Genomic DNA, 16,109 nt, shown 5'->3' with positions numbered 1-16,109 from the left:
AGCAATGTCGACCTATTGTACATTATCGTCACATTTATTTTTATCTACACTCTGTTTTATTGTTGTTTTTATTACTCTTTAATGTATTATATTCTACGGTTAAATATATGAGGGACATCTATACTAACAACACAATAATAATCCTCTATAGTAGTTTTATTCTAGGAGTATATTGTCTTCATATATAATTATTAAACTATTGTTTACAAATATTGTAAATTATATTTTAAAAGAGTAAATGTGGAGTTTCTTGCCCATTGTTCTCCGCACGCAACTAGCTTTTGGAAGGGGCAACTACAGTAATCTTTATATTTTATTTAACGTTCAAAATTGCCATTTTAGGTGCTCTAATTAGATCACTCGTAAATGATTTGACTTTGACTTTATCGGAAACGAGATGTTACTATTTATGAGTGTTTAAAGTACTGTTGTTTTACAATTTATTGTATTCATGTGTAAGATGATTTGTGTGTCTTAATAAAATATATACGTATCACTTAATTTAATTGCCAAAAAAAGGCACACAGATCACTCTAGAAGAGGATTAAAATAGACATTTATGTAAATGTATCTGATAAAGGTTATTATTATTATACATATATAAATTAAGTTTAAGAAAACTAGTGTTTACTTGCAGGACAATATTTATTACGCTATAACTACAATACATATGACATTACACACCCAGACCAAAGAAATATGACTTAACTTGCACTTCGCCAATATCGTGACCAAGTGGCTTCCGCTTTTCTTGCGATTTTGTTTTGTTATATAATTAAATAATTCCTTTTATATATAATCATTTATTTATTTTCATCTACAATAATTAATTATTTGTCATAATACTCAATTATTAACATATTTTAGAGCCCACAGCTAAGCAACACACAGAATAAAAACACCAAAGAATTAAACAAATGACGAGATAAACATTTCACAGATTATCAGTGAAAACGTAACGAAAGTAAGGTGACAGATGGTGCTTTGTTGATTGCGTCACAATCCCATTCGATTTTCAAAATAGGTCATCGATATTACAAAGACTTTTAGTGATAAAACATCGATGTGATCCTACTGACTTTAGCTACAGACTAATTCAATATAACTATTAAATGAAACGACAACTTTGACACATAACAGATGATGAATAATATGAAATTATTTATTCACATACAATAAAATAATAATGCCGTGGCTTTACTTATATGGGTCTTAAACACGTTGCCTCTGCCTACACTCTGATACATGTAATTATGGGATTTGAGACAACCTCACAACGATTTCCTTCGTTTAAGCAAATGATTGATTCACACATAAACTTTGTCACCAAAAGTCACCACACGGTTTCTCAACCCTTTACTCAACTACAAGGTAAACAAATGTTTATCATACATTCAAGTGCGTAATTACATCGACGACAGACAAACCACAACGCGTTGATTATACGGCGGCCACAATTCGCAACATCTGTTTTTGAGTTCTGTGTCTCATACATTACAATGAGTTTCTATTTAAATTGTGAATCGAACAATATGTCATCCAGGTGACGACCACAGAATTCTTGGTTGCAGAACCTTTATATAATAGAAGTCATTATAGGCTATCTAGATACAGCAACTGTCCTTGGGTAGAATGCCTAGCGAACCCCGAGGGCCCATCTTAAGGGCGTGTGATGGGCTGAGGTGGTTTTAGTGGGTAGGGTCGGGTTTCCACCTCGTAAAAAAAAAAAAAAAACAAAAAAAAAAAAGATACAGCAACTGTAGCAATGTTTTGTCAAAGCAAGAAATTAATGAGTTATGGTATGGATTACAAAATGGTAATTCAAAATTGCCGTCACAAACACTAATGTTACAGTACACTATGTATTAAAAATTCCTCAAATTGCATTTAAAGAACAGTAGCTAAATTATAAATAAATTCATCAATATTTTGACATGCTGGTGAAAATAATTTATCTTAACGCATTGAACATTTAAACAATGTATATTAATTTTTAGCCGGAAACCAAAACTTTATTGTTATTTTTATTGAAAGAAAGAAAGAAAGAAAGAAAGAAATAACTTTATTAGACACAAAATACAATAATTGTTTCTATAAAGTAGAGTGCTCTGGCCCCCACACTAGGATTCCCTGTGTTGTGGGCAGCCAGTCTCTTCCTTTTACATCTAAACGTTACTTAATTAATTAATTTTACTTAACAAATTTATACCTATTCTATTTTTTTACGATAAGAATGTTTTCTGTGTTAGTATATGACAGCTTAATAAGATATTTTTTGAGTTTTTTAGTGAAAGTATGTAGTGTGATTTTTGAAAAGTTAGTAATAATTTTATTTTTGATAAGGTGGTTAAAGATGAATGGACCTCGGAAGGAGAAAAAGCGTTGAGCGAAGAAAGTGCGTTTTTTAGGATGCTTATATAAAGGTTTGCGTTTGGTTAGATTTGGTGTAGGGGGTGTTTGTTTCCAAAAAAGCCTGCATATTGCCATTAAATAAAGTTGTCTTACAGTTAGGAGCCCTGCTTCGCTGTACAATTTTGAGGTTGAGTATCGGAAAGGTTTACTGAAGGATATTTTAAGAATGGCCCGTTGGGTGCGCTCAATTTTCAGCATCGAGGACAATGCCGCTCCACCCCATACCGATATGCAGTAAGATAATATCGACTGGCATAATGCAGTATACACTATCTTGGTTGTATGTGGGTCAGAAGGTTTTCTAAGGCGTTTGAAAACATTTATAAGTTTGCGAACTCGTGAACATAGATAGTTTATTTGAGGGCTCCAACAAAGCCTTGAATCTATAATTAATCCCAGGTATTTGGTTGTTTTCGTGGGCTCCAGGAGAGGACAGTTACATTTGTTGCAAGGGTTCAGACATGAGTGTAATTTAATAGGGGGGATAGGGTTTGGTTTGCTGGTTTTCGAGATGTGAAAACATATGTATTTGGTCTTAGACGTATTTAGAGATAGGAGATTATCTAAAAGCCATTGAGAGATTTGTCGAAGACCTAAATGAGCTAACCGTGAGGCTTGTTCCCAAGAGTGTGAGTAAAAGACTATAGCTGTGTCGTCAGCGAAAGAGAAGAGTTTAGCATTGGTGAGCTGAAGTGAACATAAATCGTTAATGTATACTAAAAAAAGCGTTGGACTGAGGGCACTTCCCTGTGGCAAACCGCATGAGACGTTTTCTAGTTGACTGCTATGCCCATCAACTCGAACCCTCTGCTTTCTATTGGATAAGTAGGACTGAAACCAACGGAGGATATTTCCACGAATTCCTAGTCTTTCTAATTTTTCAAGTAGTAATGGCCTTGAAACAGTGTCAAAAGCTTTGGCAAGATCAAGAAAAACACCGATACATCTTTGTCCTTCATCTAATTTGGAGCTTATAGTTTCAACCAGTCCTGTGGTAGCATCTTCTGTAGATCTACTTAGTCTGAATCCGTATTGATTGTCGGCAAGGATAGATTCTTTTTCCAAATAATTCAGTAATCTGACGTTAATGATTTTTTCTGCGATTTTAGCGAGGGTTGGGAGAAGAGAAATAGGACGATAGTTTGAAATATCTATTTTATTGCCTGATTTGTAGATAGGTGTGATATTAGCTATTTTCCATGATTCAGGGAAGATACCTTGCTCAATACTAAGATTGCAGATATAAGAAATTGGTGCAGCAATAATGTTTTTTAGTAGAATGACCACTCGATTACTAATATTATCATCACCTGGGGCAGAATTTGGCTTAAGAGAACTAATGATTTTTATGACTTCACGCTCGTCACAAGGAAGAAAAAGAAAAGAATTTAAATTGGCGGAAATTGACACTTTGGAACAAAGGTCTTGTTCAGTCTGGTTTGTCTTAGACAATATATCGGAAGCCAATTTATTACCTACCGAACTAAAGTAATTGTTTACAATATCGAGAGATTTTTCAGGGTTTTCCTGTAGATCAAGAAGTTTATTAGAATTTGATTTAGTTGGGTTAAGGTGGCATATATTTTTGATAGATTTCCATAGTTTCCTACTATTGTATTTGTTCTTAAGGATGGTGTTAGCCTCATGTAAATTTTTAAGGTTTTTAAGTATGTTATTACAGAAATTTCGGTATTGCGTATATTGCTTTTGGAGCGGTTCGTTGTTAGGTTGTTTTCTTGATAAGCTATGCAACTGATCTCTTCTTCTCACACAGCGTAGCAAACCAGGTGTTATCCATGGCTTTCTAATACTTTGAGAATTTATTTTATAAATGATTTTTGTGTTGGTGTTAACTGCATTTGTAATTGTACTTGTGAAAGCAACAACTGTTTCATTTATATTTTCGATGTTATAAAGAAAGGTCCAATCGACCTCTGATAGATCTTTATACAGTTGGTCGTGGTCTATAACTTTACTTATCAAAAGAGAGGCTTTGACTAAATTATTATTCAGGTGTTTAGTCTGATCGATTCCTATAATGACAGACATGTGATCATTCACTTGGGAAGGGCAGACAGCCACGCGTGATTGTGAATGGGATCTAATGAGTGCATGATCTAGACAATTACCTCCACGAGTTGGTAAGAAGTGTCCTTGTATAAGACCGTAGAAGTTCACTAACTCAAGAAACTTATGAGCTCTTCGATCGTCGGTCGTCTCCTTAATGTCGATATTAAGATCCCCAACTATATAGATAGGGTGTCCATTGTACGATAAAATGAGGTTTTCGAGTGAGTCGAGAAAATTATCAACATTATAGAAGGAAGGCGATCTATAAATTGATATGATAACAGCCTTATTATTTAAATGACTAACTAAGCAGTTAGCATCTGTAAATGCCGGTTCAGTTATATTAACGTTAATGTTATTTTTATGAAAAATTACGATTCCGTCGCACTTGTTAATGTATTTGTGGGAGAAAGTACATGAATATCCATCTATGTGAATACCTGTAAAATTTTCATCAATCCAACACTCAGTTAGGACAATTAAATCAGGATTAAATTGAAGCCTCATAAGAAACACTAGAAAGCTATCAAAATTTTTATTAATGCTACGGATGTTTTGAGTAACAATGGTGAGGTCTGTGGATTCGAAAAAAACTTTACAGTCTTCCGGATAATTAAAATATTGGTTGGTTATGAAATTTGTATCATCTATGTCGCGAATTAAACCCAAATTATCGAATTTTCAAATAGATAGAAAAAAATGGCATAAAAAACGATAAAATTGTATCTAAATGTGTTTAGGATTGTATTACCGATTGAGTCATATTTGTCGAATAATATAATAGGGAAAAGTAGACAATTGTATAAGGTATATGGCCTATCACTATCATAGTGGTACTTAGATAAATTTGATATATTCATAATCATAGCAATAAATAATGGTTCAGTTATTTTGCTGTCATATCTGTGGAGTGGTTCTGTATAGTGTATTTTTTGTTTGTAGAACGTGTTAATCTTTGTATGGAATTTTGAAAAGGTAAGGAAATTAAATATAAACAATAACATTAAAAACACATTTTTCGGATCTAAGGGATCTGTATACAGCACGTCGGGTGCCGAATACTCAGATTCGAGAGCTAGAGATGACAATGGTTTAAAAAAATAAAGCGAACGCTCACACGGATCCGAGTCTATGGTCCCGTTCCGTTTGGATCCGAGAAAAGAGCCCTTAATATTATGTTAAACAAAGATTAAATATAACATTTCACGTTCATTTCTGATCTCATTTTATATTTTACAATGTTCATGCTACGTGGCACAAGGAACTGTAGAATGACCACTCACCTGCGGTCTTCCCACTGAAACCCAATCCTATTTCTATTTATATCCTATATAATAATTTCTGTGCTGGGTACACAGTTTCCCCTAGTTTTCTTTCAACGAACCAGAATGTTGCCTAATTGGGCAAATAGAAAGACAATTGTTGTATTGCGTCGTTTAGGTCGATTAACACTTTGGTTTCTCCATTACCATTGTTGTTGTTTTATATGAATAATTTTTTTATTATGATTTTCGAGAAAACAAACACGCGAAGTGAATGTTTTTTTAAGTAGGTTAAGAAGTCACTGGTTCTTCGGAGTCTGTCGTTTTTCATTTCCTCGTTATTCGCGCGCCAAGGTTAACAGGTATATCATCTCAATTAAAAAAAAGTAAAAGTTGTGTGTACTATCAGCAAAACAACATTTTTATTTCTATTCTACAATTTAATATTTTTCTTCTTCAAATTTAAGAGCCGGGCTGTGGATTATTCGCCACTCAGTCCCGTTCTGCGTCAGTGTCCTGAACTCCTGGTATTTCACGACCTCAGCTTTTTCCTTAATCTGGTATACATATAAGCCATTCTCGGTCTTCCTCTCCTGCCTTCTATCTTCCCCTCCAAGATGGTCCTTAAGATGTTGTCTTCTGGTACCAGGTGTCCAATCATCTTCCCTCACCGGTTTTCTATGGTACTCAGCAGATTTTGCTTTTCTCCATACCCAGCACCTCTTCTTTGGTCTTCTTTTCAGTCCAGCTTATCTTCATCATTCTCCTCCAGCACCACATCTCAAATGCTTCAAATTTTTATTACTAACAAATCAAAATATATTTTGTTTGTGTCAGTATAAGGAACACTAACGTAAAAATATTTACTACAAGTTCTCAAATGAAGCGCGTAGAATGAACTGTAAAAACTAGGAACACCTCAAAAGAGAATAGAAGAAAAAATCCAGAAAGAAATAGATCTTTTTGATTGCCCAGTTTAAAAGATAAGAAGATGCATATTACACTTAGATCGGAATAACTATAGCACACGTAAAAATGGGAAACTCCACTCTCGTGAAAATGGGAAAGTTTTCATTTTCTTGTATAACATTTTATTATTTTCCGAGTGAAACTTTTTGTAAAGAGTATGGAATTTAATAAGTATAGAGAACGTTTGAATGTTGAAGTTGCCGCTCGTACAAATATGGTTTTATTATGTTTAATAGTAATGCAAAAGGCAAGGGCGTACTATAATTAGTACAAGGTTGGAGATGTACGAATTTTTACTTTTTCAGTTCTGCTCTTTATTTAAAAATGTTGCCTTTTTATTAATCGTCACTGCACATAGACGTTATTTATTTTTATTTTTTATCCACACTTCGTTGCAAAGAAATAAAAATAACACAATACATACAAATTACAAGGGATGCAATGGAGGGCCTTATAGGCAACTCTTCCAGGCAACCCTAGTAAGAAAAGAAAAAAAATGAGGAGTGCAAGAAGTGCATAACCAGAATTTATATAAAAAAATATATGTTTATCTATAGAACATTAATCTAGAGAAATAAAAAAAACATAGAATATTAATAACTAACTAAAAGCTAAAAAGCTAATCTTAAGGATTCATGAATAGCTAATAGCGATGTAATACAAATATTTACAATTAAGATCTAGCCTAATAAATAATTGAAAACTAACTTGTTTTACTAGCAATATAGTGAACATAAGAAAGCGTCCAATACCACTACAACGTAAAAGACATGTTCTATTTTTTCAGTGTTTAGCACTTAAGACTAACGTGTACTATACTAATACTAATTCACTAAGTGTTTTCTGCTATTTAATCTTCTCACTAGTCTCGCGGTGCTAAGAAGTTGATTAGCAGATCGACATTCAAGTGTTGGTGGAGCATGAGCTGAACGGACCCTGATTGGAGGAGTGACAACCTTTACATTATGGTCTCAATTCCAGGTCGTCTTGCGAATACTCCATGGAACTTGATGTCACGTTTTTCATTATTTAAAACAATGCTGTAACTCATATATTTTTATTATATATTTCACCTAAATGAGTCATGATAATTCCTTGTTTATTTGCGAACCTTCTGGCAGTGCGATTGTCCATGGGCGGTGGTGTCGCTTCGCAGCACGTGAACCTCCTGCCCGTGGGCCTCCTGTAACATGAAATAAAAACCGTTAATTTACTGCTTTTGTTTAAACATTGAAGTAGATGAACCATAGTCATCCTTATCCTTAAATTGTAAATAAGACAATGACATAGTATTACTGGCGACACACACAGAAACACATAAAATAATAATAATCTCAGTACTTTTTTCATGACTGCGTACACATAATTCGACATTAAGAGTTTACTTACGACAGGAAATTATTACTATTATTATTATTTTTTTTATAGAACAGGGGGCAAACGGGCAGGAGGCTCACCTGATGTTAAGTGATACCGCCGCCCATGGACACTCTCAATGCCAGAGGGCTCGCGGGTGCGTTGCCGGCCTTTTAAGAATTGGTACGCTCTTTTCTTGTAGGATCCTATGTGGAATTGGTTCATTCACTTATGCAGGCGACGATTCCCCAGTCTCAGTCAGTGAATCAATTTATGAATAAGGGGTAGGACTTGAATTAATTCAAATTTTTAAATAATAGCATTAAAACCAGCTTAATCTGCGAAGGAAAAAACAACGCATTGTGAAAGTCTTCAACATAATTATTAATTCATGAGCAATGCATGTACATTCAAACCCTGAGGTCGTTCGTTTGAACCTCAGTTATTCATATTTTTTTTAACATCTAACTCTGATAACGAAAGAGAAAACGCATGAAAATTTTCGTGGATAATAATTGCCTACAGTATTGTCTTTTATTAACATAACTTTTACACATTTAAAGAAACACATTTTTAACGCACTAATAATTACCTATAAAAATAATTTTCAATAAGAAAAGAAAGTTTCAGTTTTCTGGACAATCAAATTAGATTATGTATTCAATAAAAATACTTTTACAATGACAAGACGTTCAGGCGTAAACTTTTCCTCAATGTCACCAACAATGGCAGGATAGTCTATTTTTATTCAGAGAGCTTCTTGAATAATAAAAAGTATTGGTATTCGCGACGCATTGCCTCAAGTCAAATAGACCGCAAAGTTCAACGCACAATAAACCGGTTGATTTGCGGAGGCCGGCGGTCGATTCAAGCCCCAGAGGCTGCAAGGTAAATGCAAATGGTCGGTTAATATGCCAAGTCAAGTGGTAACGCTCACATTCACCTGTGCAGGCGACGATTCCCCAGTCTCAGTCAGTGAATCAAGCGTTGTCTACAAAAATTGTGTTGTGTAAGTATTATTTTATTTATCGAAGATTCTTATTTGTCCGTCGTGCATGTTATGTCATCGTGTGTGGGGTGAAAGTTAGTCACGTTAGTAATTAAAGATTTTCTTAGATAAGTGGAAAGTTGGCGATGTGACGATATCTGATAGTTTCTAGATACGTGCCAAAGTTAATTACTACATAAGTTCTTCTTAACCCTATAGTAGATTTTAATAGTCATATTACAAACCCTACATAGAACGGTAATTCATATTGTTATTATTCATGTATTTTAAATGTATCTCTATAGATATAAAAATTTTTTACTCAAGTACAGATATCATTCAACAAATTTCACACATATACAGGACGTCGCTGTAAACTTAAACATAAAGGATAACTGTATTTTTTTTAATTCAGTATAATTTTTAATCTGTTATCCAAGCGCATAAAAAATTATATAAAACTAGCAGAACCAAGTTACTAGGCATTGTATATTAACGAACTTTAATACTCGCTAGCTTTGATGCCAGAATTTCAAGTTAACATGTGCACAGTGCCCCTTCACGTTTCTGTATCTATTAATTAATTAACAGGTGTTCAGTGTCTTGTGCCTGACACACAACAATTTTTTTTTTTTTTTTTCATTATGTTTTCCTAACAAGTGGGTCTGAAGAAAAGTACAGTCGCGATTCAAATGAGAGAGGTGGCCCATTCCATTTATTGTATATAATATAATCACATAAAGCTAAATAATGCTACTCGTGGATACTATTAAACTTTTGGCTAAATAATTTGAACGTATAAAATTATTTACTTAATAATTCTAAAAGATCACTGAATTATTACTTAAATTGATTTAGTAAGCGACAGTAAGCGACCCTTATTTAGAAAACCCACAAAACCCTTGTTTACGCATTATAAACTAGAGGTATTCTATTTTGTGCAAAATTATTCTGCAACTGAGTTTTATCTTCGGACGTCGAGGCAGAATACGAAATTTCATCCGTATCACCTCGATGTCCGTCGTTGCACAACTGAACGATTTTAAGGCATCTTTTGCCGCTACTATGTGGAACCAGCTGCCCACTGAAATATTTCCGAACCAATTCGGCTTAGAGTCCGTAAAGAAAAGATCGCACCAATTCTAAAAAGACTGGCAGCAGCCAGGCATCCAGAGTCCATGGGCGGCGGTATCACTTAACATCCAGTTTGCCCACTGTTCCGTAAAACAATCTGTCTTTGTTCTCTGATATTTGTCTTATCCACTTCCATAGTCAAATAACCTTTATACCAACAAACACGAGTACAAGTGTAATAGCAATTTACGCTCTTACCGCGAATCAAACGCGATAGTCCATGCCAAGAGAGTCTTAAACTACGGTTGTATTTCAAATATATTAGATATATTAAATATATTATATATGTATAAGAGCAGTGTTGGCCTAGGGGCTTCAGCGTGCGACTGTCATACCTGAGGTCGTAGGTTCGATCCCCGGACCCCCGACTTTCTTTCTATGTGCGCATTTAACATTTGCTCGAACGGTGAAGGAAAACATCGTGAGGAAACCGACATGTCTTAGACCCAAAAAGTCGACGACGTGTGTCAGGCACTGGAGGCTGATTACCTACTTGCCTATTAGATTAAAAAATGATCATGAAACAGATTCAGAAATCTGAGGCCAAGACCTAAAGAGGTTGTAGCGCCACTTATTTACTTATTTATTTATTTTCAAATATATTTATCATTTAAGTTTAATAAATCTAGTTACAATTAAATTGTATTTTGTTTAACTGTAGTAGATAACCGACATTTATAGTAACTGTAGTGTTTACTTTGGATAAATATTTATAGATCGACCTTTAAATAACATTGAAATTGGCCTGAATCTAGTTTCAATACCTAGACCCTGTTTACAATATAAATCATATCTGTAACTATGAATATAGATATATTACTGTAATGTTTGATAATAATGTCTATTTTTCTAGTCACTTCTGCTGTGCTTAGTGTGTTACACATGCTGTGGATGTGTTTAACAAAGATGTGATTCTGATCAATGGTTTTGATCTGTATCTTCAATGGAAAACCTCCTCTAGCCTATTCTTAATATCTCTGTACTTTCTCTGCCTTTCTTCCTCCAATTGCGTCCTGCTAACACTTCAATTTTTTTCTGCATTTATCTTTTATTGAAGTTTCTACTTCTTTTTCCCAATGTTCGTTTCCTTATAGTTGTCTTCAAAGTCCATCATCAGCTGTGCCTCTCGCTACATTGCTATTTGCTATAAAATATAACATATAACAATTGAATATCCAGTCTATTTCTGTCGACCATGGCTGTTGAAAGTGACCAATGTCAAAGCTGTGGATAGAGATTTGTGTATCGGAGCAGAAATTTATGTATGCTTATATGGTCACAATAGAGATGATCCATCATATTCGAGTTTCTGAGTATTTATTTATTTATAAAAACACTCCTGGCTTATCAGGTGATCCTAAATTGATACAAACAATAATTATATACTTTACAGGCGAAACACAAGAAAAACAAACATGAAATTAAATAATAAAAAATACAAGAAATTTATTAACTACCTGAAGGAACTAACAAATAATCTCACTTTTGCCAGCTCACTCAACGGACAATGAAAAAGGTCCGCTAACTTATGTATTTTGTTAAGTCAATTAACGCACACAATAACATGTGCCCTTTGCAGGCTTTGAAGGTTAGCTAGCTGTGGGCACATGAAGTAACGACGAAGGATGTCGCTTTCTGATGTACCCATCCAGGCACATTGAAGCTAAGGTTTTGAAGTACTGCCGAATTACTGTCCTTGTCGTATAACAACTTTATTAAGTACATCACAAGCGCGAATTCTCGGCGTACTTTTGTTGTAGCCAAGAATAAATAATATTAGATATATGAATGGATAAAAAGGATACACCCCGTACATCCTAAGAAACATGTGCCTCAGTGCCTATTTTGTATATTTCATCTATCTCATTGTCATTAAATAATTGTATATATTACTTGTTTTAGATCAAAAGAAAAATATAGAGGTCTTGTCAGACTTATGTTCATACAAATTACGAAAATGAATTTACAAATGAAATCAACGTTATTGAGTTGTCGTGAGCTTTATCTTATAACTGATGAGAGCTTTCTAACGAAATTGTGATTTAATCTAGCGGAAACATCAGGAACTAACATTACAGATTTATATCTCCAAAAATGAAGAACATATAAAAAATATTATAAAAACAATTGGAGATTAATTGTCAGTATTTAAACTTTTTATTAATGTATAAAAACAAAGGCTCTTTTATCTCTGTCTTTTATTGAATTTAAGAAATGTATTAAAGAAAAGCTGTGTAAAAAGGCTTACTATACAGTTAGTGATTATCTAGTTAATAAAAGGGCCTGAGACTAGTGCTGGGCAGGCTACTTCTAATTAATTTGCTATATTTGTTTTAAATATTGTAGAATTGTTTGATGATTTGCTTTTTTTTTAAAAGAGTACCGAGAGTTTTTTACGCCGGCTTTTTCTCACGGCCAACACCCTCTGTCTTCTTTGCCGATGAGTAGGGATGCCAAGAGGCTCGAATTTAATGACATGGAATAAGTGATACCATCATGATCCTATGTTCCAAAATAAACGTATTTTATTTTAATTTTATTTTCAAACAAAAAATATGTAGGCAAACAGGCAGCTTCATCTGATGTAAAGCGATACCGGGTTTTGATACTCACATTGCCAGAAGGCTTGTGAGTATCGTTACCTTTTAAGAATTAGTTCGTTCATTTCATGAAAGGTATGATTTAGAAGATTCAACATTTCTTGAGGTTTTAAAATACTTTGTATTTCGCACGTTACTTAAATAGCGATTGACCAAAATCTTAGTCATTTTTTGCATAGTCTAGAAGCTCTCAAATTACTTGTTCATATGTGAATTTATTGAGGAATTATTTACACGCTGTAATCAAATATACCAGATAGAGTTAAATTAGATCATATTTATTACCGTCAATTATTTTAATCACATATTTATGGAAATACCTGAACTGAATGATCGGGCTTAAAATACGTGATCGAAATTATTAGGTCCAGAAACGTTGCACATTCATATGTTTACAATATGTATACTGTAATCGTTTCGGAGCTTACCAACCATTACTTAATACCTATGTTACGGCGGCCAATTTCTTTTGAGACTGGCGGTTATAGAAGATACACTATTCATGCCTGATTGGGCAGCAGAATCAAGAAGATGAGCATCAATAACCAAAAGTGATTTCAATCTGAGTTTAAAATTTATATTGGCAGAAAAATATCGAAATTGCATAGGAAATGTTTATTATTGGTTTTAGAAATTATTGCCAAACGCTATCGCAATTCATCAAACCCGCATAAGAATATCACGTTTTGTAAGCTTTCTAAGAGATCTCACGTCGATCTTTGGGCCAAGAACTTGCGCATTTTTCGCCGTATTAGCTTTGATAAAAAATAACTTAATTAATAATTAGCTGGTTTAAGCATATATTACTAAATAAAGAACATTTGTAATTGAATTTGTAAACGAAAATGTGACGATATTTCAATTACGGCCAAAATTACTCGTTGACGTGAATTTCATTTTAGAGACAGAAATCGTTAATATAATTATTTCTGTCGAAGCCAATTAAGCTTAACATAAATTATGACAACCAATAAACCAAGATTAAAAATATTTTTATCGTATTTTTAGTATCTTATACTGAAGGAAGGATTTAGACTCGGCTATAATTTCCTCCTGGGAAAATGGGGATGGGGTACCTACCTTACCATGATTGAAACAATCAGTTTTTTTTATAGAACAGGGGGCCTCCTGCCCGTATGCAGATTTTAAGTGATACCGCCGCCCATGGACACTCTCAATGCCAGAGGGCTCGCGAGTGCGTTGCCGGCCTTTTAAGAATTTGTACGTTCTTTTCTTGAAGGACCCTAAGACTACTATTAATTTTTAATACTTTTGTAACTATTACAAAATTTTGTAAACTGCGTTTCTACGTGACACTACGGAAATACGTTAAACATTTATTTTTGATCGATTGACCCTTGAGCGATATTTGTTATAACTATAAATTATATTGTTAGACAAGTTTAATTACTTTAAACCGAACCCTTAGTACCTCCCAATGCCGTAATCAATATTGGCTAATAATAACTTACATATATTGTAAGCCAAAATTTAATTAGTTTAATAATTTAGAGAATGTATTCAGTTGCGACGCGAAGCTGTTGTTATAAATAATTAAATTTGTCCCTCAGAAATGTCTTTCTTCAAATACTAAGAAATGAGGAAAAGCTTTTAATTAAACGAAACGTGAAAATGTTCTTTGTAACTTTATTTAATAATTAACAGTTACTAATTAGATGTTATTCATAAGTTATATAATTAGGGACCTTTGTATTATTTGTCATTGGCATGTCTTGATCACAGGCACATAAGTATGTTCTGCTTAATCGCTAAGGCTATAAGCGTTCGGTGTTGGACGTTGATCTTCGGTGTCAAAAACGATACAATATACGTAGAAATAATTATAATAAGAACTGTCAAAATAATAATAAGCCGTGCGGCGTACGCGTGTTTCTCTGCCTGTCTCTCTTTCTCTCTCTCAAAGAAAGCAAGCTGGTTATTTTCGTTTCTTCTTTCTATTTTGTATTCAACAGTGGTATCACGACGATTATTTGTGTTGAATGTATAGAGGTTTTTTGTAACCTCTTTTTAATACTGTGCTATAGTGCTAACCAAATATTATTATAACTTAAAAAAAATTTAATAAAAAATTAAATACACCTCTTAAGTTTTTGAAGTGAAAATTCTTTAGAATCGTTGTGATTTCAAACCGGATGCAACGGAAAAAGTAGAAAGAGGCAGAAACATAAATTCATAGGATTTAACGTGGGATAAAATGAGATAGTAGGCATTATGCTGCCTCTTTTTGAAATAAAATAAAAAACAAAAATCATTTAATTCTAACAATTATAAATTCATTAATTGTTAGTAGAGTAATACTTATAACTATGTTAGAAATATTATTGAAACATTTAATTCATAAATCTACTTTGATTCGAGGTACCAGGTAAAAATACATGCCCATGTAAAAATACTGCCGCTTTTTCAGTAGGTCTAATTTCCAACTTTCGTTGTTTTAGTTTTCGCCCAATTAAACATTTAATTAAAATTTATTATTAAAATATACTGTTTCTAAAGAGAAGCTTAATACATTAGTAGTAAAAATGTTTAATTTATAAATGTTTAATTATAAAAACTCTGTTTTTGAAGGTTTACTTCTACCACGTGTGAATTGCACATATGTTTTTTTAATATACGACTAGGCTTGATTACCTGAACACAAAGTAATAAAAGCGAAATAAACTACGCGACTTTGATCTGTAATTAATGAGTACATCATGAATCAATGTTTCATCACAGCCGCTAAACGTTATGTTTTCTACAGTCCCATTCGATCTGATGCAAGCTCGTGTGAACAGGTTGTCGGCTTTTGCAATTCACTATTGTTTTATTACTTGCCTCGGCTTTCGCGTTTTTATTCTGTCATCGGAAGTCATTACTGATGGAAAGTCGTACTTCGATTATGACATGTATTCACGGCAGAATTGACATTATTTTTTGTAATTTTAAATAAGAACTTCAAGCTTGGAGTTATTCTGTCACAATAGAAAGTACAGTTTTAGCTAATTAACGATTCATTTAGCGTATCAACCGAAATGTTTTAGGTCAAAGTCAACACATTGAATAATGCATAGACTAAACTGTAGGTCAAATACATGACTTAATACATTATTTCAAGCAAATTTGACTCGAGTTGAGGGCTAGTTACATCAGACGTTATGTAAGTTTGCCACGTACAGGCTTAAACACACGTTTGTGTTAGTTGAAAACAAGGTATATGTATATACACAATACTCAGAATTGAAATTAAAAATCATACTAAATATTTATCCCCTTAATACCTATCAATGCAAAAAAAAACTAGAAGAATGGCTAAAA

At 33.5% G+C, this 16,109-nt stretch overlaps 1 protein-coding gene across 1 annotated transcript in view; it reads left to right on the top strand.

Moving 5' to 3' along the window:
* Positions 1 to 8,959: 8,959 nt before the first annotated feature.
* LOC111001976 (protein obstructor-E-like) overlaps positions 8,960 to 16,109 on the top strand; it is a 26,695-nt gene continuing 19,545 nt past the window's right edge. Inside the window, exon 1 of the mRNA XM_022272061.2 lies at positions 8,960 to 9,078. The gene's annotated coding sequence lies outside the window, so the exon portion shown is untranslated. The remainder of the gene's footprint in view (positions 9,079 to 16,109) is intronic.

The sequence above is a fragment of the Pieris rapae genome, chromosome 2, assembly GCF_905147795.1.
Source record: "Pieris rapae chromosome 2, ilPieRapa1.1, whole genome shotgun sequence".
Taxonomy (NCBI): domain Eukaryota; kingdom Metazoa; phylum Arthropoda; class Insecta; order Lepidoptera; family Pieridae; genus Pieris; species Pieris rapae.
Note: the sequence above shows the minus strand (reverse complement) of the source record. Positions and strands in the feature narration are given on the sequence as shown.